Source organism: Scyliorhinus canicula, chromosome 6 (genome assembly GCF_902713615.1).
Source record: "Scyliorhinus canicula chromosome 6, sScyCan1.1, whole genome shotgun sequence".
In the NCBI taxonomy this organism is placed as follows: Eukaryota; Metazoa; Chordata; class Chondrichthyes; order Carcharhiniformes; family Scyliorhinidae; genus Scyliorhinus; species Scyliorhinus canicula.
Genome location: NC_052151.1, coordinates 106,648,314 through 106,674,796, shown reverse-complemented (window position 1 = coordinate 106,674,796; position 26,483 = coordinate 106,648,314). Strand labels below are relative to the sequence as shown.

The 26,483-nt window shown below is 47.3% G+C and overlaps 1 protein-coding gene across 31 annotated transcripts in view; it reads left to right on the top strand.

The window, feature by feature from the left end:
• The first annotated feature begins 8,466 nt into the window (after positions 1-8,466).
• Positions 8,467-26,483, top strand: part of epb41l2 (erythrocyte membrane protein band 4.1 like 2) — a 270,752-nt gene continuing 252,735 nt past the window's right edge. For 22 of the 31 annotated variants that reach the window (XM_038799853.1, XM_038799851.1, XM_038799848.1 and 19 more), the window contains exon 1: positions 8,468-8,681. The gene's annotated coding sequence lies outside the window, so the exon portion shown is untranslated. Of the gene's footprint in view, positions 8,682-26,483 lie in introns of all 31 variants that reach the window. The other 9 variants (XM_038799827.1, XM_038799837.1, XM_038799828.1 and 6 more) reach the window with 3 other exon arrangements.

The window sequence follows — 26,483 nt, the reverse complement described above, 5'->3', positions numbered from 1 at the left end:
AGGATCAAGAACGAGAGAGCACAAATTTAAAGTATTTGCAAAAGAAGAACATGGGATGTGAGAAAAAACTTTTTCACACAGTGAGTAGTCCGGCTCTGGAATGCACTGCCTGGAAGTGTGGTGGAGGCAAGTTCAATCGAGGCATTCAAGAAGGCATTGGATGATTATTTGAATACAATAATGTGCAAGGTTCGGGGTAAAGGCAGGAAAATGCATTAAGTTATAATACTCACAGAGCCAGTGCCGAACAGGCGGCGGAATGTGGCGACTAGGGGCTTTTCACAGTAACCTCATTGAAGCCTACTCGTGACAATAAGCAATTTTCATTTCATTTCATTTCATAGACGATGGGCTAAATTAAATCTTTCTGCACCGTAACAACTCTGTGACTGTGTGATATTTTTGAACTTAAGACTCAGATGTGTTTGTCACACCTTCCAACATGGGAAACAATTCAAATTTGAGTTTCAACTCATTTAACCAACATTCATGAACATCAGGCGTGACATGTTTACAAAGTTGGAATGGGGAAGCTTTTCAGTTTTAAATGTGATTTATATATTATGACATAAAAGAAACATAAATACAGAGTGATTTCCATGAGATTATATATTTTTTAAAAACGCTTCAAATAATTCAATTGAAAGTCCAAAAGCGATTGTTTCTTCACATACCTGTAAATCTAGTACTGTAACAATGTTGAGAGACCTCTCTCCCCTCCTCACAGTCAGTGCAAAGTACTTGCAGTTTAGTGGTGGGAGGGCTCTTCAGACAGAAGGTTTGATGTACAGACATAAAATATGAAGGTAACATGGGGGCAAATTGCAGTCATGTGGAACCTCAATTACACACACATTCCCATGATATTTTGAACCCTGTAATCGTTTTGCATGTAAGTTACATGTGCATTTGGGCAGTAATATGCAGTAAACTGCAGCTCAATATGCTTGTCATTTTACCATCATTGTTGTTATTATTTCTTTCCTACTTTTAACTATTTCTGTTTCTCATTTTGATTTATTACAATATGTTTAAGCCATGTCATGTTAACCTGTTATCATGCAGCCTGGTAAATAGCTTCATTATTGTTACAGGCTATTGGTCACAGCGTCAGAATTCAACCAACGAAACTTCCAAATTAAATTCTACTGGTTGTCGAACATGCTTTTTTTATTCTTGTATTTATTTGCACTGGAAAGGCCTTTGTGACATTACAAGCAAGTCTCCTGTTTTGCTCCATTGCCCATGGGTATCAGAGACTTGGCTGTCAAAGCAGATTAGCATTGATGTGTTCCTTCACAAATCATATTTGATGTTTCAGTTCAAGGTTTAATTCATATCCAATGTAAAATGGTTGCAACATACATTTGTTAGGCACGTACAGAAAAAATACTGTTTAATTCAGTTGTTAATTTGAAGATTCAGGGAAAATATGACATTCCAATTTAGTACCAGAGCTAAGTTATTGCTTGCACTATTTTAATTATCGGTGATTATGTTTTTCTCTTTGAAATAGGATTGTTTGGTATATTTGTTGCTTAATAATCACTTTTTAATATAAGTATAATTCTCCACTGATTCTTTGTAGAAGTATCGGAATCACCAACCACAAAGAATGACCATTTTAGATAAACTGCAAGCTAAAAAAACACACATAACGGTGAAATAACAAGACAACCAACGAGTAAAATAAATTATTAATTTAGAGAGGTTTAGAAATGAGCTGTGGTGTGAAGGAGAGGGCAAACAAGTGTGAATTTATGGTTTTAATGCAGTGAGCAACTAATTAATTGGAATAACCCAGATTGACATCAAAGAACAAAACAACACAGGAACAGGCCCTTCAGCTCTTCAAGCCTGTACCGGTCATGACACCAACCCTCAGCACTTCCTTGTCCTGTATCCCTCTATACCCATCCTATCCATGTGTTTGTCAAGATGCCTTTTGAACGCTGTTAATGTATCTGCTTCCACAACCTCTCCTAGCGACACGATCCGGGCACTCACCACCCTCTGTGTAAAAAACATCCCTCGCACATCTCCTCTAAATTTTGCCCCACGGACCTTAAACCTATGCCCCCTGGTGACAGTCCCCTCCACCCTGGGAAAGTGCCTGCCCATCCACTCTCTCCATGCCCCTCATAATCTTGTAGACTTCTATCAGGTCACCCCTCACCCTCTGTTGTTCTAATGAAAATAGTCCGAGTCTATTCAGCTTCTCCGCATAACTAACACCCTACAAACTGTCATAATATCCACTCATATATATAATGAGATGCAGACAGGCAGTGATTGACACACAGGATGACCAATGAACACACAACACAGAACAACCAATCACCAGACAGGACACCACCACTATAAAGCCCACAGGGCATTAAGACTCCCCTTCTTTCAGGTCCTAGATACTGAGACAGTCAGAGTGCACAAGTTAGTGGGCACTACTGCTATGTGGTAGCTAGTAAGTCTGGTCAAGCCAGTAAGAAGTCATCAGTAGGATTAGTAGAGTGTCAACCCACAACTGAACATGTACAGCAGTTCATAGTTAAATAAAACAGTGTTGGATCTTCTCCGGTGTCAGATGTTTGTTTCTAGCTTCCCTGCATCCAGTTGCAGTCAACGCCGAACCAACCTGCCTAATACATCACAGACCAGGCAACATTGTGGTAAACCTCCTCTGCACCCTCTCCAAAGCCTCCACATCCTCCTGGTGGTGTGACGACCAGAATTGTGTGCAATATTCAAAGTATGGCCTTACCAAGGTTCTATACAACTGGAGCAAGACTTGCCAGTTTTTAGACTCGATGCCTCATCCAATGAAAGCAAGCATTCCATATGCTTTCTTGGCTACCTTGTCCACTTGTGTTGCCACATTCAAAAAGATTTGTGGAACTGGAGCCTGCACGCCCAAATCTCTCTGACTTTCTACATTCCTAAGAGCCTTGCCATTTACGGTATATTTTCCTTCTATGGATACCTCCCAAAATGCATTACCTCACAGTTGTCTGGATTAAACTCCATTTGTCATTTCTCTGCCCAAGTCTCTAACCTATCTCATAGAATCATAGAATTTACAGTGCAGAAGGAGGCCATTCGGCCCATCGGGTCTGCACCCACCCTTGAAAAGAGCATCCCACTTAAGCCCACGCCTCTACCCTATCCCCGTAACCCCGTAACTCAGTAACCCCACCCAACCTTTTCGGAAAGTAAGGGAGGAAGGGGACAACATGCAGACTCTGCACAGACAGTGACTCAAGCTGGGAATCGAACGGCCGTTTTTATGAACGGTCAGACCAGGTGTGTTTGACGTTCCTAAAAACGGTCGTAAAGGGCTTGGACTTCGGCCCATCGGACAGCTGAGAATCGCTGCTCGCCGTAAAAAGACGGCGGGCAGCGATTCATGTCGGGAGGCGGGCATGGGGGGGGGGAGATTAGCGGGAGGGCGTCAGACTAGCGTGGCCGTAAAAATTTACGACCCCCGCTATTCTCCACACCGTCGTGAGTGCGGAGAATCGTCCCCACACTTTATAGGTGTATGGTAGCACAGTGATTAGCACAGTTGCTTCACAGCTCCAGGGTCCTCGGTTCGATTCCCGGCTTGGGTCACTGTACGTGTGGAGTTTGCACTTTCTCCCCATGTCTGCGTGGGTTTCCTGTGGGTGTTCCCATTTCCTCTCACAGTCCAAAGATGTGTAGGTTAGGCGGGTTGGCCATGATAAATTGCCCTTAGTGTCCAAAAGATTTAGGTGGGGGTTACTGGGTTACAGGGATAGGGTGAAAGTGTGGGTTTAGGTAGGGTACTCTGCCGATGCAGACTCAATGGGCCAAATGGCCTCCTTCTGCATTGTAAATTCTATGATTATCCCTGACCTGTTTTGCTTCAGGTGCTCCACCCTGTCTCTTTTTAGCAGTTTAAAGCTCATCAAATCTCTACATCTCTCCAGTTCTGAAGAAGTCATACAGAAAGGTTAACTGTTTCCCACTCCACAAATGCTGGCAGACCTGCTGAGATTTTCCATAATTTACTCTTTTTATTTGAGACGTCAACACATTGGGGAGGGGGGTTCCTAAGAAAATAACAGCTTAACTGAAAGATGTTTAATCAGAGATCCCAAACTGTCAATTAAAGCATCTTGAGGAGTATAAAGAAAGTAGTAAAGTACTTAAGCGGGAAATTAGGAGGGCTAGGAGGGGTCATGGAAAGTCCTTGGCAAGTAGGAATAAGGTGAATCTCAAAGCTTTTTATTCATATGTAAAAAAGCAAGAGGGTGGCCAGGGAAAGGATTGGACCACTTAAGGACAGTGGGGGGGGGGATCAATGTGTTGAGCCAGAGGAAATGGGTGAGGTACTAAATGAGTACTTTGCATTAGTGTTCACCAAAGGAAAGACTTTGTGGAAAATTATTCTTGGGTACGGTGTGTGGACACCGATCGCGGGCAGCGGGTACTTACCCCGCGCACTCTTTGTCCTTCCGCCGCCCCGCTGTATCCATTCGCGGGGCGGCTGAGGGGCATCCCGGCCAGCGCATGCGCGGGTTTCGCGCAAATGCGCGGATGACGTCATGTGAAGCGTCAGCCGTCGCAAACTCGTTAAGTTAAGTTAAACCGATTTGTTAAGCCCGCGATGCCGGAGTTCACGGCCGCGGCATGCTAGCCCCGACCGGGGACCAGAATCGGTTCCCGGTCGGGGGGGGGCGGAGGCTGGCGTCAAACCCGCCTGTTTTTTGACGCCAGCCTCACGATTTCTCCAGGTTTCGGAGAATCACGCCCTGTATGTCTGTAAAGTGCTTAATCAAATGATGGGCTGTTGTTCTAGTTTGCGATGATGTGGAGATGCTGGCGTTGGACTGGGGTGGGCACAGGAACAAGTCTTACAACAGCAGGTTAAAGTCCAACAGGTTTGTTTGGAATCACTAGCTTTCGGAGCGCAGCTCCTTCCTCGATTTGTGTTGGGCTTCACGGGAATATTTTAGCAGGCCAAGAATAAAAATGTGGGCATGAGAGCAGGTTGGTGAAATGAAATGGCAAGCTACAGGAAGGTCAGGGTTAAGCTTGCGGAATGAGTGAAGATGTTCTGTAAAGCGGTTACCCAGTCTGTGCCAAGTTGTCCCCATTGTAAAGGAGACTGCATTGAGAGCTACTCATGCAATAGACTAAACTTTTGAACATAAATTTGTGCGATGTGGACGTCGCTGGTTCGGCCAGCATTTATTGCCCACCCATAGTTGCCCTTCAGAAGGTGGCGGCGAGTTTCCTTCTCAAACCGCAGCAGTCCCTGAGGTATAGGTACACCCATAGTGCTGTTCGGAATGGAGTTCCAGATTTTTTACCCGGCGACAGTGAAGGAATGGTGATATATTTCCAAAGGAGGAAGTGGCATAGTGGTCTTGCCACTGGACTACTAATCCAGAGACCCAGGATAATGATCTGGGGACTCGGGTTTGAATCCCACCACGGCAGGTGACGTAATTTGAACTCAATAAAATATCTGGAATTATAAGTCTAATGATGACTATGGAATGATTGTTGTAAAAACCAGCCTGATTCACTAATTGCCTTTAGGGAAGGAAATCTGCCATCCTTACGTGATCTGGTCTACTTGTGACACCAGACCCACAGCAATGTGATTGACTCTTAAATACCCTCCGCAATGGCCTAGCAAGCCACTCAGTTGTACTCAACCGCTACAGAAATGCAAAAAAAGACGACAAAAATGGACAGACCTCTCAACATCGAACCAGACACTGGAAACGACAGCGATATACCCAGCCCTGTCGACACTGCAAATCCCTCTTTACTAACATCTGGGGGCTTGTGCCAAAATTGGGAGAGTTGTCTCACAGGCTAGTTAAGCAACAGCCTGACATAGTCATACTCACAGAATCATACCTTTCAGACCATACCCCAGACATCACTATCACCATTCCAGGGCATGTCCTGTCTCACCAACAGGACAGACCAAGCAGAGGTGGCGGCACAGTAGTATACTGTCAGGAGGGAGTTGCACGCGGAGTCCTCACATTGACTCTAGACCCCATGAAATTTCATAGCTTCAAGTTAAACATGGGTAAGGAAACCTTATGCTGATTATCACGTGGCGGCCATCATAAGGGAGCAGAATATGTTCTGGTTGGGAGAACTTCAATGTCCATCACCAAGAATGGCTTGGTAGTACCACCACAGAGCCAAGGCAGAATTGACCGAGTATGGCGTCAAGGAGCCCGAGCTAAACTGGAGTCAATGAGAGTCAATGGCAATCGGGGAAAAACTGTCCGCTGGTAGGAGTCATACCTGGCACAAAGGAAGATGGTTGTGGTGGTTGGGGATCAATCATCTCAACTGTTGGACATCACTGCAGGAGTTCCTCAGGGTAGTGTCCTCGACTCAACTATCTTCAGGTGCTTGATCAATGACTTCCGCTCCATCATAAGGTCAGAAGTGGGGATGCTTGTGGGTGACTCACCTCATGACCCCCCCAAAGCTTGTTCACCATTGACAAGCACAAGTCAGGAGTGTAATGGCACACTCCCCTCTTGCCTGGATGGATGCAGCTCCAACAACACTCAAGAAGCTTGACACCATCCAGGGCAAAGCAGCCCACTTGATTGTTTCCCCTTCCACAAACATTCAAACCCTCAACCACCGACGAACAGTGGCAGCCGTGTGTACCATCTACAAGATGCACTGCAGTAACTCACCAAGGTTCCTTAGACAGCACCTTCCAAACCCACGACCACTACCATCTAGAAGAACAAGGCCGCAGATACTTGGGAACCCACCACCTGGAGTCACTCACCACCCTGGCATGGAAATATATCGCCGTTCCTTCACTGTCAGTGCGGCAAAATCCTGAAATTCCCTCCCTAACAGCACAGTGGGTGTACCTACACTTCAAGCACTGCAACGGTTCAAGAAGGCAACTCACCACCACCTTCTGAAGGGCAACTAGGGATGGGCATAAAATGCTTGCCTAGCCAGCAACATCCACATCCCCTAAAAATGAATTAAAAAAACGTTGGGATGGTGAGTGACTTGGAGGGCAATTTCCAGGTAGTGGGATTTACAGGTATCTGCTGTTCTTGTCCTTCTAGATCATAGAATTTTGTTTTACAGTGCAGAAGGTGGTCATTTGGCACATCAAGTCTTCACCAGCCCTTGGAAAGAGCACCCTACCTAAGCCTACACCTCCACCCTATCCCATACTTCCACCCGTAACCCCACCAAACCTTTTTTGGACACTAGGGGCAATTTAGCATTGCCAATCCACCCACCCAGTGCATCTTTGGACTGTGGGAGGAAACCGGAGCATCCGGAGGAAACTCACGCAGTCACGGGGAGAATGTGCAGACTCTGTACAGACAGTGACCCAAACCGGGAATCAAACCTGGAGCTGTGAAGTAACTGTGCTAACCACTGTGCTACTGTGTAGATGGGAGTAGTCGTGGGTTTGGAAGGTGCTCTCTAGGGAACCTTTTCAAATTCCTGCAGTGCATCTTGTAGATCATATATATGGTTGTCACTGTTCGTCGGTGGTGGTTTTGAATGTTTGTTGAAGGGGCAGCAATCAAGCGGGCTGCTTTGTCCTGGATGGTGTTGAAATTGAAGAAAGTGCAAGCACAGCCCTACTTCACCTGGAAGGAGTGCTTGGGGCCTTGGACAGTGAGGAGGGAAGAGGTAAAAGCGTAGGTGTTACGCCCCCTATGATTTTGTGGGAACAAAATGTAGTGTTGGTGGTGACTGAAGAGTGGACCAGAGTGTCACATCGGGAACGGTTCTCGTGAAATGCTGACAGAAGGGTGGGGAAGATGTATTTGATGGTGGCATCATGCTGGAGTTCGCAGAAATGGCAGAGGATGATCCTTTGAATTCAGAGCCTGGTGGGGTGAAATTGTGTTGTTTTCCCGTTTCCCTCCCGAGCCTGTTACTGTCTCTGGACAGTGAGGGGCTTTCCCCCTCACCTTTCCTGCTTGTCTCAATCAAACTACACGTTCCCACGTAAAATCGTTGTGTAATTTCAAGAAGGAATTAGATGCAGTTCTTGGGACCAAAGGGATCAAGGGGTATGGGGGGGGGGGGGGGGGGGGGTGGAGGCGGGATCAGGGTATTGAACTTGATGATGAGTCATAATGAATGGATGGTCTCCTCCTGCTCCTATTTTCGATGTATGTTTCTGTAATTTGTTGAGATGTATGGCATGCATGTGTGTTCCATTTGCATGCTCTCCATTAAATTTGTCGAAGTGCAGTGATAGTGCATCTGATGCTGGGTAAAAAAGGCCCGGGTAGGTGGTGGTGTTGTCGCAGCCAACGCTATTGTCCGAGGGCGTCAATGATCAACCAGGCGGAGCTCGGCGCTGGCCACAAGCCCCGCCCCCACTGGGTCTGATGTCAGCGGATAAGCCCCGCCCCATCGGCAGGTATGATGTCAGCCGCCCGGCCCCGCCCCGCCCCCTCAGTGGGTTGGTCTGGTGCCCGCCGCCTGGCCCCGCCCCCCTGAGCCGCCGTGGAAGCTGCATCAGTTTAGCGCGCGCTCGAGGGAAATTTCAAGTGTGGAGTGTGAGTGCGCGCGCGGTGTGTTTACCCGCTGTCGGCACCGAGAGAGGGAGCGACCTCCCGGCCAGGCAGGCGGGCGGGCGATCCAACACTGCAGCAACGGGAGGAGAGCCATCGTCTCTGGGCAAGGTAACCGCCGCGGGGCTGGAGGGCAGGGACGGGTTGTCGGTGATGGGGCATGAGAGAGCGGTGGCGGTGTTGCCCGCACTCTCTCCGCCGGGGGGGCTTTTACTCCCGCTGTCTGCCTCCCCGGCAGCACTGGCGCCATTTTGAGTGGAGATCCCTGATTTTTACTGTTTTATTCGGTTTTATTTTCATATTCTCTTTCCCCCCCACCTCCACCCACTAAAATGGAAGATTTAGGATGCCGTGTCTTGCATTGCCAAACAGTAAAACGCGGAAACCTAAAGAGTGTGCGTCCACCACCCCAACTCCTGCATATGATTTGTGTTGATAGAGGGGATGGTGAGTTTTGTTTCTAACAGTAAATGTTCGGTGTTTTTCTTCCTGAGCGTGTTTCTCCGGTTTTGATGCTGGCTGTGTAACGGTGTCTTGTCAGTTGCGGCAATTCATCAGCGAAGCCGCTTTTAAAGACCTGCGGCTAATATTTATCTCGCCCACATTCACACTGAGATTTGCTGAGAACGATTATTTTCAAAACAACTTTATTGATTGAAGATTTTGTGGTGAAATGTTTGCTCTTGTGTATTTGTAAATTCGATGTTCGCTGTACTGTGACAAGACCATGCAACAGCTTGCATGTGCGGATTACTGAAGCTGGTAGAGCGTTCGTGCAAGAAATAGCACTGGATTAAAATAACCCTTCTTGGCGGGTAGATGAGGTTTAAGTGGAATAAATAATGCATTGTTAAAAATTAGTGTCTGCGCTGTGTTTTTAAAGTGTTTGAGTCCGATCCCATATTTTTCAAGGGGCGAGTTGACTCCAGATCGAGTCTCGTTCCTTGGCTCCTGAACCGTACCGCATGTTCATCAGTTACATGCAGTTATTTGGTCCAAGCAACTTGTTGCTTTTGGATTTTTCCATTAATTATGCACTCACCAAAGAACTGCGTCCAGTCTTCATTGTCACCTTTCACACATTCAATTTTAACTACTAACCCCACTTTTTGTTCCACCGTGAAACGTTAGTACATTTCGTTCGCACTATGCAGCAGAGCCAAGTGCTGTTGAACAACACGCTTTCATTTCGAATGTAACTTTGCAAGCGGGGTATGAGATTAATAAACGATGTATTCGGCACAATCAGATTGAGAGGTAAACCGACATTTTCTGACAGAAGGAACTCAGCTATTCTTTTTATCGCTATATTCATGTGTACACTCGTACATTTACAGAATCGTTGTTCTGATCCTTTTGAAGTTAGTTTCTTTTGTTTTTTTTAGCAACATCAGCTTGTTCTTGTATAAAGATTGTAACACAGCAATACGACTTCACTGGAAGAAGTTAGACAGATAAAAGCGACAGGGTCTTTTGAAGACATGAGAAGTTGGGATTGACTGCTTTAAATGCCGCAACTGACAAGGCACTGTTACATGAGGAAGGTAGAAGGGCTTAGAAGCTTCCACATTGTTGCTTAATGGTAGCTGGAAGTTCAGAAACTGATAAATGAATTGGAAGGCTTGGAGGAGAACACAGCAGACAGACAGAAGTGCAGACTGAGGTTTGAGTAAGTTATTGGAGGTAGAAGGTAGTGAGGCCTTGTATGGGATTTGTGTATGAGGATTCTTAAATCTATTTGCTGGAGAATGGGAAACCTACGAAGAGCAACAATTTCAGGAATTATGGGTGGGTGGGACTTGATATGCAATACGCTGCAAATGGTTAAGTTTGGGATGGGATGAAGTCCACACAGGATTGAGCTTGGAGTTTTAAATTGACTCTGGAAGTGACAAGTGTGGATGATGGGCGGTGCGTTGGCACAGTGGGTAGCACTGTTACTTCACAGCTCCAGGGTCTCAGGTTCCATTCCCAGCTTGGGTCACTGCCTGTATGGAGTCTGCACATTCTCCTTGTATCTGAGTGGGTTTCCTCTGGGTGCTCCGGTTTCCTCCCACAAGTCCTGAAAGGAAATTCTGAATTCTTCCTCTGTGTACCCGAACAGGCACCGGAATGTGGTGACAAGGGGCTTTTCACAGTAACTTCATTGCAGTGTTAATGTATGCCTACTTGTAACAATAAAGATTATTATTATATGGGGGTAAAAATCGGTGCTCTTGCAAATGAATAGGCTTTGAAGCTCAAACCAATTCAGTTGAAATAAAATATTGGGTTAGATATTGTCATTCAACCCCGTGCAGGGAGCTGTAGATGGAACCAATTTTTTGGCGGAATGACAAACTTGATCGTGGTCTTGCCGGTGCTTTGTTAGCCAATGCTTTTTGTTCGCACAGTAGTAATTGAGGGTGTTGAAGAAGTAAAATTTAACCATGTTCTCTGGATTCTTATGGAAGCTGCTTGCATGCGTGTGTCTGAGCTTTATCCCCACTGTCAACTTTGTGGTGTCCTCTGAACAATAAAACAATGGAAGTTCTCATTATTAAATGGGGTGGGAGGATTAACAAATAAGTAACCTTGTGTTTTCTCCTGCTAAACTATTACGTATATGTGAGTGTCATGTAGATTCTGCTTCGATATGTTTCTTCACAAGCCACAGCAACCAATTGAAATTGATTCATGGTCTCCATAAGAGAGACATAAAAGATCCAAGCTGACAAAAAAGGCATTGCAGTTCATCTTGGGCCTATTCTGATGCTTGATCACAGCCAAAAGGCCAAGATGCGATGGACTGTGTACATTTTGAGGAGAACTGTGTACATTTCGAGGAAGATTGTCAGTAAGAGTGATGAGTGGGCAGGTCAGTGCTCAGATGTTGGATTCCTTGGGCCTTCATGGTATGGCAGCGAGGATTCCAGCAGAGTAAATTTCCAAAGATTCAATGTGTACAGTGGCATTGTAGTAGATATGATTGGATTAAAGTACTGGGAGAAGGGAAGAATGGAGTGGTTGCAAATTTTGTTTGATAATGCTGCCATGAACCATGTCAAGACATTTCACAATCTTAAGTAACACTGTATAAATGCAAGTTGTTTGGAGGAAGTGGAGTGAAGGAAAAAAATCCAAGTACCTGGTGAGAGTCAATGAGATTGTAATCAATGTCAGTGGAATGCATATCCAGTCTGGAAAGAGAAGAGTTTGAAATTGGCTTTGCAAAAATAAAGCAACGGGTGGAAATTTGAAGCATGATTTATGAAACATCCTGGATCTTGGTGAAAGTAGGAGGCAGCACTGGCACAAATGTTCAGAGTACTGAGTAGGTCTGGAAAAAAAGAATGCTCCAAATATATGGCAAAATTCCGGTACAACTTGAAAACATGCAGATTAGTAAATATACAAAATCCTCATTTATGAACAATGCTGCTGTAGCTATCAACATCACCATGGTTGTTAATTTCTTGCAGCACTTTTTGAAATAAAATTACTCTTCCCTACTGTACCTGTAGCTACCTGAAAAAAATTCTAGCAAATCTTGATGCTATTTAAAGGGATCGGCTCTGTAGCAGTGGCAGCGGGAGAATAAGGTTGGTAGTGTTCGAGTAATGCTCTGTTCAGGAGGTCTTGATTCCAATTGGTTTTGGGGAACATTCTCATATCTCACCATACTTTTAAAAAAAAATAATTTTTATTGAGATTTTCACAAAATATCAAAAACAGAAAATTGCAACAAGAAAACAGTATTAACAACAAAAACGAAAAAAAAAAAAAACCCACAATAACCCCCAAAACCAACCCCCCCCCCCCCCCCCACCCCCACTAACTACAAAAAGAAGAAATAGATTAGCACCCGGCATATTCACTAAACACATGCACACATTTCTCCCCTCCACCGAACCCCCCCCCCCCCCGGGTTACTGCTGCTGCCGGCCTATTTTCCTACTGTTCTGCCAGGAAGTCCAGGAAAGGCTGCCACCGCCTAAAAAACCCCTGCACTGATCCCCTCAGGGCAAATGTTACCCTCTCCAGTTTGATAAACCCCGCCGTATCATTGACCCAGGCCTCCATGCTTGGGGGCCTCACATCCTTCCACTGAAGCAAAAACTTCCGCCGGGCTACTAGGGACGCAAAGGCCACAACACCGGCCTCTTTCGCCTCCTGCATCTCCCGGCTCCACTGCTACCCAAAAATTGCGAGTCCCCCGCCTGGCTTGACCCTGGATCCTACCACCCTCGACACCGTCGCTACCCCCTTCCAAAATTCCCCCAGCGCTGGGCATGCCCAGAACATATGGGCATGGTTCGCTGGGCTCCCCGAGCACCTAGCACACCTGTCTTCGCCCCTTAAGAACCTGCTCGTCCCGGTCATGTGAGCCCCATGTAGCACCTTGAACTGTATGAGGCGAAGCCTCGCACAAGAGGAGGAAGAATTCACTCTTTCCAGGGCATCCGCCCACGTCCCCTCCTCACCCAGCTCCTCCTCCCATTTACTCTTCAACTCCCCCACCGAGGCCTCATCTACCTCCTGCATTACGTGGTAAACGTCCAAAACCTCCCTCCTCCAACCCACACCCCCGAGAGCACCCTGTCCCGTACCCCACGTGGGGGCAGCAGAGGGAACCCCTCCGCCTGCCGCTTGGCAAACACCCTAACCTGCATGTACCTAAACATGTTCCCTGGGGGGAGCCCAAACTTCCCCTCTAACTCACCCAGGCTCGCAAACCTCCCATCCACAAACAGGTTCCTCAACCTCCTAATACCTACCCTGTGCCAGCTAAGAAACTCACCATCAATGCTCCCTGGAACAAAGCGGTGGTTCCCCCGTATCGGGGACTCCGTCGAGCCCCCCCACTCCTCCCATGCCGTCTCCATTGCCCCCAGAATTTGAGGGTAGCCGCCACCACTGGGATCTTGGTATACCTCGTTGGAGGGAGCGGCAGCGTCGCCGTTACCAGCGCCTCCAGGCTCGTGTCCACACAAGACGCCATCTCCATCCTCTTCCATGCTGCCCCTTCCCCGTCCATTACCCACTTACGCACCATCGCTGCGTTGGCAGCCCAATAGTACCCACAGAGGTTGGGCAGCGCCAGCCCCCCCCTATCCCTGCCCCGCTCCAAAAACACCCTTCCCACCCTCGGAGTCCCATACAAATCTCGTAATACTCCTGTTGACCCTCCTAAAAAAGGCCTTCGGCATAAGGATGGGGAGGCACTGGAACAGGAACAAAAACCTCGGGAGCACCGTCATCTTGACTGACTGCACCCTGCCCGCCAGCGACAGCGGCAACATGTCCCATCTTTTAAACTCCTCCTCCATTTGCTCCACCAGCCTTGTGAGGTTAAGTTTGAGTAGGGCCCCCCCAACTCCTAGCCACTTGGACTCCCAGGTACCTAAAGCTCCTCCCTGCCCTTTTCAGTGGGAGCCTACCAATCCCCTCCTCCCGATCCCCCGGGTGCACGACGAACAGCTTACTCTTACCCAGGTTGAGCTTGTACCCTGAAAAGCCCCCAAATTCCCTAAGAGTCTTCATCACCTCCGGCATTCCCCTCACTGGGTCCGCCACATATAGCAACAAGTCATCTGCGTAAAGTGCCACTCGGTGCTCCAACCCACCCCGCACCAGACCCCTCCAATTCCTCGACTCCCTCAACGCCATGGCCAGGGGCTCAATTTCCAACGCAAAGAGCAAGGGGGACAGGGGACACCCCTGTCTCGTCCCCCAGTGCAACCAAAAGTACTCTGATCTCCTATTCATGGCTACGCTCGCCACCGGGGCCTCATATAACAGCCTCACCCAACTGACCAACCCCTCCCCGAACCCAAACCTTTCCAGCACCTCCCACAAGTACCCCCACTCAACCCTATCAAAGGCCTTCTCCGCATCTAATGCTACCACTATCTCCGCCTCCCCTTCTACCGCCGGCATCATTATAACATTCAGAAGCCTACGTATATTGGTGTTCAGCTGCCTTCCCTTCACAAACCCCGACTGGTCCTCATGCATGACCCCCGGCACACAGTCCTCTATCCTTGTGGCCAAGATCTTCGCTAACAGCTTGGCATCCACATTTAACAGCGAGATTGACCTATATGATCCACACTGCAGGGGGTCCTTGTCCCGTTTAAGGATCAAGGAAATCAGTGCCTGTGACATAGTCGGGGGCAAAGCCCCCCCCCTCCCTTGCCTCCTTAAAGGTCCTAACCAACAGGGGGCCCAGCAGGTCTGTGTACATTTTATGAAATTCGACCGGAAACCCATCCGGCCCCGGCGCCTTCCCTGACTGCATGCTGCCTATCCCAGTAACCAGCTCAATCAGCGCCCCCAGCCCCTCCACCTGCCCCTCCTCCACCTTCGGAAATCTCAGCCTGTCCAAAAAGCGCCCCATTCCTGCCCCCCCTCCACCGGGGGTTCAGACCGGTACAATTCCCCATAAAAGTGCCTGAAGACCCCATTAATGTTCACCCCCCTTCGCACCACATTTCTTCCCCTATCCTTCACTCCACCAATCTCCCTGGCCACGTCCCGCTTACGGAGCTGATGCGCCAGCATCCTACTCGCCTTTTCCCCATATTCGTACACCGCTCCCTGTGCCTTCCTCCACTGAGCTTCCGCCTTTCTGGTGGTCAGTAAGACGAACTTGGCCTGAAGATTACGCCGCTCCCCCAGCATTCCCTCCTCCGGAGCCTCCGCGTATCTCCTGTCCACCCTCACCATCTCCCCCACCAACCTCTCCCTCTCTCTTTGCTCTCCCCTCTCCCGATGGTCTCGGAAGGGAAATCAACTCCCCTCTAATCACCGCCTTCAATGCCTCCCAAACCGTCCCCACTCGGACCTCCCCATTATCATTGGCCTCTAAGTACCTCTTGATACACCCCCGTACCCGCCCGCCCACCTCCTCATCCGCCAGCAGCCCCACCTTCAGGCGCCAGAGCGGGTGCTGGTCCCTCTCCTCCCCCAGCTCGAGGTTCACCCAGTGTGGGGCATGATCCGAAATGACTATGGCCGAATACTCGGCATCCTCCACCCTCGAAATCAGCCCCCTGCACAGAACAAAAAAATCAATCCGGGAATAGGCTTTATGTACGTGGGAGAAAAATGAATAGTCCCTGGCCCTCGGCCTCGCAAACTTCTAAGGATCCACCCCTCCCATCTGGTCCATAAACCCCCTCAACACCTTAGTAGCCGCGGGCCTCCATCCCGTCCTGGACATGGATCGATCCAATGGGGGATCCAGCACTGTATTAAAGTCCCTCCCCCAATATCAGGCCCTCCGTCTCCAGATCCGGAATGTGGCCCAACATGCGCCGCATAAAACCCGCATCGTCCCAGTTCGGGGCATAGACATTCACCAGCACCACCCGCTCCCCCTGCAACTTGCCGCTCACCATAACATACCTCCCGCCACTTTCAGCCACCACCTTTGACGCCTCAAACTACACCCTTTTTCCCACCAGGATCGCCCCCCCCCCCCCCCCCCCCGATTTTTTTGCATCCAGCCCTGAATGAAACACTTGGCCTACCCATCCCTTCCTCAGTCTAACCTGGTCCGCCACCTTCAGGTGCGTCTCCTGGAGCATAACCACGTCCGCCTTCAGCCCCTTCAGGTGCATAAACACCCGGGCCCGTTTGACCGGCTCATTCAGCCCCCTCACATTCCAAGTTATCAGCCGGATCAGAGGGCTCTCTGCCCCCCTGCCGACTAGCCATAACCCATCCCCTGCCCGCTTAGGCCAGCGCCCCTGCTCGGCCCGTTCCCCACGGCGGCAAATCCCCACCCCGGCCCCCCCTGCATACTCCAGCTCCTTCCTGGCCATTTCAGCAGCAACCCGGTTACCCCCCCCCTCCTTCCCAGGGCTAGGACCCCTCCCAGCCGCATTACCCCCTCCCTCCATAGCACTCCCGTGAGCCAGCTAACTTCTGCTGACCCCGGCGACTCCCGCCACACCTCCGACCCCTCCCAATGTGGGTCTACTTCTCCTCCCCCATGCCCATCAGCAGACCCTCCTCTTCCCCCTCCCGCTCTCGCGCAGGAAAAAAGCCCGCGCTCTCAGCACCGACCCCGCCCCCATCCACTCTCGGCGCGGAAAACAAAAGAAAAGCCCGCGCTTTCCCCCTGCCCGACCCGCCTCCTCTAGGGTAGCTCCCCTTTGTCGGCCCCCACCACCAGCTCCCCACACTCCAAGTTTACCCCCCAACTCGAGCCCATCCACCGAACCCACGCAAAAAGACAGCGCCCCACCCGCCCTAGAACCAACACAACCAGCATAAAACAGCATGAAACAGAGAACCCCCCCCCCGACCAAAGGTTAACACCGTGATTTACAAACCCCCGACCCTCAGTCAGAGTCCAACTTCTCGGCCTGCACAAAGGCCCACGCCAGTATTCTGTGGGCCCCCTCCAGCTCCAGGGGCCCATGGAAGGACCCAGCTCCCATCAGCGCGTTCAGCAAGGTGACCACATAGGCCCCCAGGTCTGACCCCTCCAGCCCCTCCATGAGGCCCAGGATCCGCAGATGTTTCCGCCTGGACCGGTTCTCCATCTCCTCGAACTGCTCCTGCCACTTCTTATGGAGCGCCTCATGCATCTCCACCTTTACCGCGAGGGCCGCGGTCTCATCCTTTCTTTTGGAGGCTTGTTGTCGGAGCTCCCGGATTGCCACCCCCTGGGCTGTCTGCGTCGCCAGCAGCTTGTCCGTAGTAGCCTTCAGCGAGTCCAGCAGCTCCACTTTTAGCTCCCGAAAACAGCAAGGAGAGTCTCCTGCTGTTCCTGCGCCCACTGCCTCCATTCCTGGAGGCCTCTGCTGGTCGCCATCTTGTTTTTCTTCCCCCGCTTTTTCCTAGGCGCTGCCACTGCTATTTTGCTGGCCCCACTCCTGGTCCAGACCATAGAACACTGGGGATCTGCTGCTGACACCTTCCCACGTCAGGAACCGTCGATCAAGTACCGCTGGAGGCCCTAAAAAGAGCCCAAAAGTCCGTTCCTGGCGGGAGCTGCCGAACGTGCGGCTTAGCTCCGCATAGCCGCAACCGGAAGTCCCATATCTCAACATACTTAAGAGGTGCAGTGGTTAGTTCTCCTACCTACAGCGCTGAGGACCTGGGTTCGAATCCCGGCCCTGCATCATTATCCGTGTGGAGTTTGCACATTCTCCCCGTATCTGTATGGGTTTCACCCCCACAACCCAAAGATGTACAGGTTAGGTGGATTGGCCACGCTAAATTTTCCCTTAATTGGAAAAAATAAATAATTGGGTACTTTAGAAAAAAAAACTTAAGAGGTGCAATGTATACAGTGCCTGTGCATCACCAGAGAGGATCTGCATCATTTTCTGCAGTTCAACTAGAGCCCCAAATGTGGGTGTGAACAATGCTGCTGTAGCTATCAACATCCCCATGGTTGTTAACTTTTACCCCTGCGGTTGTTCCAGACTACAGCAATACTTGTCTGTATCAATAGGTCATCATGTTCCCAATGAATGGAATGAAGCCGTTCAGAACAAATGCACCTTGGGTTTTGCTTTTATTGTAGGCTTCCCTTGGGTCTGAGGTGCCGTAAATGGTAGTTGCGCTGTCTTTCGTTGTCCCTGTCACCAGCCTTGTATGTTTCTTAATATAAGGCGACACCACTCCCTGAATTCCTGAGCAGACGTAGCACATTGTGCGAACAAGGGACACAGAATGCTCTGAGCAAAGCCCCAGAACTGATTTGAGCTGGAATCTTTCAGGATCTGAGCCATTTTGCGCAATTTTGCTGGCAGACTGCCCAGTTCTATCAGTTCTGGTCTATATCCACTAGCCATCTTTGGTACACTGACCCCTTAAAGTGAGATAGAAACAAAAAGGTTCATTCAAAAAAGGAAAATATAAGAAACTCTGTGACATTTGCTGCATTACCTTTTGCTGTGGCCGTAGTTTAGTCCTGGTGATGATGGCCAGCACATTGTCTTCCAGTACAGCAAGAGTTTGCAGGCAGCCTCTACTTCATGTGATCGTGCTGCATGTTATCTCTGGCTTTCTTCTGCATGAAGAAGGGGATGTGTTGGCAACAATCTTGCGAGCTGTTTCTGAATTGACCTATTACAATACCAAAGATGTTTTGTAAAAATATTGGATATAAGAGAGATGGAGGATTAGCAGTCAAAAGTGAAGGGAAGAACTGTTGGGAGAAGTATGTCTGTAGATGTGAGGAACGAGTAATGGAGGTGAGAGATCAAATTCTGAATTTAACTGCTGAGGACACAAAACCTTTATCCAAAATTGAAGCCAGGTTCTTGGAGCTGAGCTCTCAGCATTGACTTCCTCAACCAACTGTTCTCATTGGCAGAGGTAACGCCTGAAGGACTATCTCGTTCTCCATTCTCCTGTCTACTTTCCAGTCCAAGGCCTCCGTCATTTCTGGACTTCTTGCAGACATCTTTTAATTTCCAAGTTACCCTGCTTATCAACAAAAGTAACAGTACAGTAAAAGACAACAATGTAATATCGAAATCACCAACTGAACCCTGCTGTCATCTGGTGTTATATTGGTATGTCATTAGTACCGTTGATTTTCACTTTGTTGACTTTGGTGAATGAAGTGTCAAGAAAATAGTATTTTGGGTCAACATTAAAGTACATTGGTTTATGTGGAATTTCCGTATCATGGATTTATAGTATCAAGCTCCAATTCAGACTGATAACTGCAGCTCAGGTTTCAGAAACACAGTACCCTTTATGTTGCTTGACTGAAATTGTTAATGGTCCTGCTGAGGATGGAGCCCCGAATAGTGTTGTTAACAGTTTAAATGTTTAGAGCATAGATTTAAGAATTCTGGTACTTTGACCTGTAGGGATCCCAGAAGCCTATGCTGCCAATGAATTTCTGTATTGAGTGACTTGCTACCCTGTTACTTGCTGTTGTCTTCTGTGTAACATGTCATGTTTGTTTTTATTTTGTGTATTTGGTACTATCTGGGAGTCTAGATGAGTTTTCTTGCAAGTATTGACAACTGCAGGGGAACTCTAGACAAAAAACTTTAGAAATCAGTTATTTAGAGAATGGGTGGGAGGAAATATTACTTTCAACATTTACATCCATGGTTTAAGAAGTGTTCAGCAGAGCCAGGTGGAGCCTCCGAACACCTTATAAATTAGGGTTGACATTGCATATGACATCAAATCTATGCAAGTCTGCTCTGGGGCATATCTCTTTTGCTCTCGTCAGGTGGGGCTCTGGTTTTGTGCTTACAGCAAATCTTTGTGTAAATGCATGCTAGTTAAATCTACTAACAAAACTAAGTTCTACAATTACCAATTTGGCCTTTGGTGACTATCTATGTGGAGTTTGCACTTTCTCCCTGTGGCTGTGTAAGTTTCCTCCGGCTGCTCTGGTTTCCTCCCACAGTCCAAAGATGTGCAGGTTAGGTGGATTGGCCATGCTAAATTCCCCTCAGTATCCAAAGGTTAGGTGGAGTTGTGGGGATGGGGCAAAGAATTGGGCTTAGATGGTGTGCACTTTCAGAGGTTCGGTTCAGACTTGATGGGCCTAATGGCCTCCATTTGCACTGTTGGAGTTCTATGGTTCTAACTAATGTGGAAGGAAATGTTTACAGTTACTAGAGTTGCTTGGCATGTACATGATTGTGCCCGATTATTCAAAAAATGAGGAGAAAGTAATGCTATTGTGCCCGATTATTCAAAAAATGAGGGGAAAGTAATGCTACTGTAGCTTGTCATGATGAGAGGCACTGTTTTACTCGGCAGTTTTCGGTCTCTGACACTCTTTACCCTTTCATCACTACTATCTTCACCACATCTTAAAACAGCAAAATAGACTTTTTAAGAACAATTATTGAATGTTGGGAACAACAGTTGGGGGTGTTACTTAATGCTTTTTTGAACTGGTAGTTTGATCTGTTTAATTTGGTCATAACTGTTTGAAAAGTCACCCAAGAAGTAACTTTTAATTCCAAACACAATCACCGAATCACATAGTCATCCAAAGACACAACCATATTACAAGCAGTTTGTAATTTTCCCCATTTTCTCCCCTTAACTAACACAATGCACATCCCCGACCTGCTGGCGTCAAACAGATCCTTGAATAGAGACCAGAACAGTCTCTACCTTAATGTAAAACCCCTTCTCTGACCCTCTTAAGAGTGAACTTTTTTCCAATTGTGGATAGGCAGCACAGTAGCACAAGTGGATGGGCAGCATGGTAGCACAAGTGGATAGTACTGTGGCTTCACAGCGCCAGGGTCCCAGGTTCGATTCCCTGCTGGGTCACTGTCTGTGCGGAGTCTGCACGTTCTCCCAGTGACTGTGGGTTTCCTCCGGATGCTCCGGTTTCCTCCCACAGTCCAAAGATGCGCAGTTAGGTGGATTGGCCATAATAAATTGCCCTTAGTGACCAAATAGTAACGGAGGGGTTATTGGGTTAGGGGGATAGGGTGGAAGTGAGGGCTTAAGTGGGTCGGTGCAGACTCGATGGGCCAAATAGCCCCCTTCTGCACTGTGTTCTATGCACTGACACCCTCAGTGGTGCAGCCGATCTCCATTCCAATAGGATTCACCACTGGGCAGTCAGAGTGGCGAAGGCCACAACATTGGCCCACTTCCCTTCCAATAGCTCTGGTAGCTCCAAAACTCCGAAGATTGCCACCAATGGGCACCATTCTCTGATAGTGTCTTAAAGAGCCAGGTCCAAAATCCCCCTAGTTTTCGGGCAAGACCAAAACAAATGGATGTGGTTCGTAGGCACTCTTGCGCACTCTCACATTTGTCCTCTAGCTCAGGGAAGAACCTGCTCATAAGTGCACGCATCATAAGGACCCTCTGCACGACCTATCAGATTCATCCTGATACAGGATGATGGATGATGTTGAGTTCACCTGGTGCATAATCTCACTCCAGCGCACTCCCCACAAAATTGTGTCCTCAGCTCCGACCCCCACCTCCACCTAATAATGAGCGTAACTATTCATTTTCTTATATTGAAATTCTATTTGAAGATCCATTAAGTGATATAAATAGCTGGATTAAAATGCAGCAGTGTCCGAAAAAAAATCAATGTCTGATCTCACACGGTGCGAAAGAGGTCGATTGTAGTAAATGGCAACAGCTCCAAAGTATTTTCTAACCTTTGTTTGTGTTGGCATGTTGAACAATGTGTATAGCTAAAGCTGAATTAGGTAAAATCTTCTTGGGCCCTTAGCTCCTCCTCGGCCACCATCAGTGGCACTCTTTAAGGCTCCTTCTTCACTTGTGTTTCCAATGTATCCAGTTTCAGAAAAGCAGAGCTCATGTCTTGGTTTCCTGTGCTTCATATTGAATGAGGAGCTGGATGCTCCACATCTTTCTAAGTACAATTATTGAAAGCTAATTATGAAGACTCTTTGTCCCTCCTGATTGAATCATAGGATTATAGAATGGTTACAGCACAGGAGGAGACCACTCATGTGACCGGTTGTGCTAATTGAATTTGCCTCCACCACATACTCGCGCACTGCATTCCTGATCTTAACCTCTTGCTGCATCAAAAAAAATGTTTTCTCTTATCTCCCCAGTAGTTACTTTGTCGTACATCTTAGATTAGTGTCCTCTGGTTCTTGAACCTTCCACCAATGAGAACAGTTACTCCTTATCTACTCTGTGTAAACACTTCATGATTTTGAGCATCTAATCAAGTCTCCTGCCAACTTTCCTCGGGAAGAACAGCCCAGCGTCTCCAATCTGTGTGGCGTTTGCACATCCCCCCCCCCCATGTCAGCGTGGGTTTCCTCCTGGTGCCTCCCTCAGTCCAAAGGTGAGCAGGCTAGGTGGATTGGCCATGCTAAATTGCCCCTTAGTGTCCAACGGTTCAGTGGGCCTCTGTAGGGTACTCTTTCGGAGTGCTGTTAGGAAGGGAATTCCAGGATATTGACCCAGCAGCGGTGAAAGAATGGTGATGTATGTGATGTGTAGTTGGGAGGGGAGCTTGATGGTGTTCCCTTGCATCTGCTGCCCTTCAAGGTGGTCGAGATTGGAAGACACTTGGTGAGTTGCTGTAGTGCATTAGTGAAGGATTGGATTGAATTTGTTTATTGTCACGTGTACCGAGGTACAGTGAAAAGTATTTTTCTGCAAGCAGCTCAACAGATCATTCAGTACATGGAAGAAAAGGGAATTAAACAAAATTCAAGAAAATACATGAGAATATATAATAGGGCAACACAAGATATACAATGTAACTACATAAGCATTGCAATCGGTTGAAGCATACAGGGTGTAGTGTTATGAGGTCAGTCAATAAGAGGATCATTTAGGAGTCTGGTGACAGTGGGGAAGAAGCTGTTTTTGAGTCTGTTCGTGCGTGTTCTCAGACTTCTGAATCTCCTGCCCGATGGAAGAAGTTGGAAAAGTGAGTAAGCCGGGTGGGAGGGATCCTTGATTATGCTGCCCCCTTTCCCCCGGCAGCGGGAGGTGTAGATGGAGTCCATGGATGGGAGGCAGGTTCGTGTGATGGACTGGGCGGTATTCACGACTCTCTGAAGTTCCTTGTGCTCCTGGGCCGAGCAGTTGCCATACCAGGCTGTGATGCAGCCCGATAGGATGCTTTCTATAGTGCATCTGTAAAAGTTGGTAAGGGTTAATGTGGACATGCCGAATTTCCTTAGTTTCCTGAGGAAGTATAGGCGCTGTTGTGCTTTCTTGGTGATAGCGTCGACGTGAGTGGACCAGGACAGAGTTTTGGTGATGTGCACCCCTAGGAATTTGGAAACTGCTAACCATCTCCACCTCGTCCCCGTTGATGCTGACAGGGGTGTGTACAGTACTTTGCTTCCTGAAGTCGATGACCAGCTCTTTAGTTTTGCTGGCATTGAGGGAGAGATTGTTGTCGTTACACCACTCCACTAGGTTCTCTATCTCCCTCCTGTATTCGGACTCGTCGTTATTCGAGATCCGGCCCACTATGGTCGTATCGTCAGCAAACTTGTAGATGGAGTTGGAACCAAGTTTTGCCACGCAGTCGTGTGTGTACAGGGAGTAGAGGGCTAAGTACGCAGCCTTGCGGGGCACCGGTATTGAGGACTATTGTGGAAAAGGTTAGAACGAGTATAAGTTAAGTTAAAAGTGGATCTGTTGGGGAGAGATTGCAGAGAGTCGCCTCGCTCCGGCTCCACCTTTGCTGGCAAGAGTGAATGCTTAAGCTGGTGAGATAGGTTGCCGATTCAGTGGGCTGATTTGCATATTTCCTTATGGCTGCCTGGATAATGTAGAGCTTAAGTGTTATTGGAGCTGAGTTCATCCAGCAAGTGGGGAATGTTCCACTATGCTCTTGATTTGTGCCTTTTATGTGGTGGTCAGCCTTTGGGAATCAGGTGGTGAATTACCCACTTCAGAGTAGAAGTTCTAGCCTCTGACTTACTCTTTTAGCTACAGTATTTATGTGGCTGGTCCAGTTCAATTTTTGGTCAATGGTAAATCCCAGGATGTTGATGGTGGGGAAATCAGCAATGATAATGTTGTTCAATGTTAAGGGGAAATTATTAAATTCTCACTTGTTGAAAACTTGGTACTTTTGTGGAGTGAATGTTATTTGTCATTTGAAGCCGAGGCCTGAATATTTTTCAGGTATTGCTGCATGTGAACATGGACTGCTTCAGTATCTCAGGAGCAGTAGCATGTTCCAACTCCTCTATGGTCTCTTAATTATCAGATTGCTTATCTGACATCTAGTACTGGATGAGCAGAAATTTCCTCCAATTTAATATTGGGAAGACTGAAACCATTATTTACAGTCCCTGTTCCAAACTCAATTTCTTAGCTACTGATGCTATCCCTTCCCTGGCAGCCATCTGAGGTGAAACCAGACTTTTTGCAACCTTGGTATTATACCGACTCAGAGGTGGGTTTCTGACCACATATTCCTGCCATCAAGAAGACTGTCTATTCCCATCTCCCTAACATCATCCAGCTTTGCCCCTGCCTTGGACTGAGCATTCCAATAGTGTCAGCTGGCCTCCCCCATTTTACACTCTGTAAACCCAAAGGTCAACCAAAACTCTGCTGTTCATATTCTAAATCATGTCAAGTCCTGTTAACTTGACATCTCTGTACTTGCTGATTTACATTGGCTGCCAGTCAAACAACATTTTGATTTCAACATTATTTTATTTGTTTTCAAATCTCTCCAGGCCTCTCTTCCCAATTTTGTAATCACCTCGACCCTCGCATTGTGTGGAATATATGCACTGCTCATTCTGGTCTCTTGAGCATCCTTGATATTAATTGCTCCATCAGTAGTGGCCATGCCTTTAGTTGCCTAGGCCCCAAGTTCTGGAATTTCCTCCCAACACTTGTTTGCCTTTCTACTCTGTTTTAATCTTTTAAGATTTTCCTTAAAATCTATCTCGTTCACCAAGCTTCTGATCATCTGACTTAATGTTTCCTTATGTGGCTCAGTCTCTTATTTTGTTTTGTACTCTGTCTGTGAAACCCTTTGGGATGTTTTATTACATTAAAGATGCTATATAATTACAAGGTAATGCTTTCTTTGAACAGTTAAACAGATAATACCATACCTGACTGTGCAGAGCAGCTTTGTGGCATTTGTTGCAGGAAGTGAGTTGGTTGCATTGCAGCATTTGTTTCTTTTATATTAGAGTTGTGGTTATATGTTTTAAGTTTTTCAATTTGATTAGCAGTTTCCTGTAGTTGCTCTGACTTTTGTGTTTATATATTTTGAGTATCTGCCATCTCCAGAATTATTTCAGATCCATTGTTTAGGAGTAGTTGCATTCTGTTTGAGTATTTATTAGTAGTTATATAGTTTACGGGAGCTCAAATGAATATTGGATAAGGGCTTCCAATTTATCCAAATGTACATTGTGTAAATTGTGAACTAGATGCATTGTAGGGTGTCTTCCCCATAGTAGAAAATCTGGAACTGGACAACTGTGCTGTGTTGATAGAACTGGTAATTCCTTATGTAGTGTCTCCCAGCCATGGCTCAGTTGGTAGCACTCTTGCCTCTGAGTTATGAGGTTTTGGGTTTAAGTCCCACCCTACCGCTTCAATACAAAGATTAAACTGACACTCTGGTGCAGTACTGTGGGAGCGCTGCACTGTGTTTTGGATGAGACCGTAAACCGGTCTACCTGCTTGAATACATGTAAAAGATCCCATGACATTATTTTCAACAGGCGCAGGGAAGTTCTGCTGCTAACCTGGCCAGTATTTATCCCTCAATCAATAGCACAAAAACAGATTATCTAGTCATTATCACATTGCTGTTGTGGAGTTTGTTGTGTGCGTATTACCTGTTGTGCTTTCTACGTAATGGTGACTACAACTCAAATGCACTTAATTGGCTGCAAAGTGCTTTGAGATGTCCAGTGGTTGTGAAAAGCGCTATACAGTATAAATGTCAGTCTTTCTTTGAAGGTACGTCTGTGCATTTGCTAATAATCTAAACTTTTTAAAATCGGTGATGTAAACTCTGAGGGGTCGCTGCAGCCCGATGGGTGAGTAAATGTTACACAGCCAAACAATGCTCATCCACCAGCAAAAGGAAAATAGTGCAAAGTGTGGCTTGTAAGCCACAAGTTGTGTCTTGCACAAGCAGTAAGTATGCCAAGTTCTAGTGTCTAATGGCCAACTTTCAGCTGTGAAGCAATAAATCTTGTGTTACTGGCTGTATTTCAAAAGTTAATAGTTACTGCTTAAATTGAGTCTTGAAAATAGAGTAATGACAGATTATTCCTAATGTTTCTCCTACCAGTAGATTCCAACAATCTCTGCATCAATGCCTGTTTAAAATGTTTAAAAAAATATATATTTAGAGTACCCAATTCATTTTTTTTTCCAATTAAGGGGCAATTTTGTGTGGCCAATTGATCCATCTTGCACATCTTTGGGTTGTGGGAGCGAAACCCACGCAAACACGGGTGGAATGTG